The 1,868-nt window shown below is 39.9% G+C and overlaps 1 protein-coding gene across 1 annotated transcript in view; it reads right to left on the reverse strand.

Moving 5' to 3' along the window:
* Window positions 1-1,868, reverse strand: part of KIAA0355 (KIAA0355 ortholog) — a 99,545-nt gene that overhangs the window by 19,879 nt on the left and 77,798 nt on the right.

The following is a 1,868-nucleotide window of genomic DNA, read 5'->3' on the forward strand; positions in this document are numbered from 1 at the left end:
ACTTCCATGCCATCCTGTTTGTTCATGAGAGGAGGTTGTTCATCACCAAGACCTGAGCAGATCTTTGAAAACAACAATTCATGGCAAGGTGTGTATTGATTACGTACAACTTGTTTTGGAATATCAAGTGACAAGACAAGCCTCCAACACAGGACTGGTGGTGCTACATACTCAGCTCCGTTCCTAAAGAACTCTGGTTAACCTGACCATAACCTGTTCAGCCACTTTAGGAGTCAAGAGTTGACTCTGGCATTCTATATTATGTCTAGAGTCTCTGGATATGTACCTACTTTATGTCAGAGCTAATAGTATTTTTCAATGAAACAACATTTAGAGGAAGTGCCTGTCTACCCTAGTAGCTCCTCATTAGCTACCAGGACAATGACAAGAAGGATTTGCCAGACTAATCAGACCAAATAGTCATCTCCATTTTTTTCATTTTGTTGTTGGCCCTATTTAGTCTGCACTCGGAGTGAAAAGCATGGAGCTTATATCAAAATCCATCACTAACTTTAATGGAAATGCTTGCACCTCTCTAAATGACACCAAGAATATAACAGTTGTGTCTAACTAGTAAGCCCAAAACCATACAAGATTGGTGCTATCAGAAGTATCCATGGAAATGCATCATTTGAAATGAACCCTGGTGGATTTGGAAAAAGCTCTCCCACCACCCCCAGATGGGATAAAAAGTTACTTTGACACCTAAATTTGACCTTTGGTGGGAGAGAAAGAATTTCCTCATTCCTACAAGAACAATAATGATGTTGGAAAGAAGGAGCCAAAACTTTTCATGGTCTGAATAGTTCCCAACTCAATATTTTCCAAATAATTCTACCATCTTTAAAGGGAAAAAAATCTAAATTTTTGAAGAACTGGACAAACAAAGTCAAAGTGCTTGCCCAGTACCACTAAGGAGATTGTTGTTCATCTTGATATTCCAGTCTGAACTATGCCATGGAGAAAGGCAGCTACCCACTTAATTAAATCCAGAGTCCTTGCACATGTCCTGGAAGCAGGGAAGGCTTTTTTCAAGTCCTGGAAGTAGGGAAGGATTTTTCCCCCACTTGGAGGAACCAAGCAGCATTCAAGATGTGTACAGAACTGAGCTAATATAAAATCCCAATTAATTTATTTTTCAAAGGGTTTTGAGGAAGAACCATTGCTTTCACCAGGAAGGGCGAAGTAAAAAGTTTTAACTACCACCAGATTTGTCTGGCAAGGAGCCAGAGTGAATAAAGTGACACATTAACATCTGGATTTTGTCAAATATTAGATTAGCATCTCTACAAGACTGAAATGACCGGGCTGTATCAGCATTTGTCAGTAGGGGGAGCTCCCCTAATGATTTTGAGTTACAACTCAACTACTCCATTCTTTTAGACCCCTTTACAAGTAGAACGATGTATACAAAAGGCAAATCACAATGCCAGAAATGCCAATTTATGAAATGGAGGAATTAAGGAGCTTGTCTTCTTCTAGGGAAAGGAACCATCGATTCACACCACTTTAGGACATGCCATAATTGTACCAATATGGACAGGCAGCCTCCACTGAAGACTCAGAATCATCAACTCTACTGAATACTCAGAATCATAAGCTGCCTTGTCTTCAAGAAGTCCACAATATTGGGAACTCTGGAGTAGGAGGTACCTGAAAATATGTAGTCTCTGTTGGATGACATCTTTACTTAAAATGCAGGTCTATCCTGGCAGTCTAGCTGCTAAACAAAAGTAAGAAATCCTTTAGGTCCACAGTCTAACACTACTGTGGGGCCACCAACAACTTTCAAGAAAGCCTCAATAAGTCACTCATTTCCCACCAGAATTCTGTTTGACAAAGAGGATTTGTTACTTTTCTCTTCCTGC

The sequence above is a fragment of the Alligator sinensis genome, unplaced genomic scaffold, assembly GCF_000455745.1.
Source record: "Alligator sinensis unplaced genomic scaffold, ASM45574v1 scaffold170_2, whole genome shotgun sequence".
Classification (NCBI taxonomy): Eukaryota; Metazoa; Chordata; order Crocodylia; family Alligatoridae; genus Alligator; species Alligator sinensis.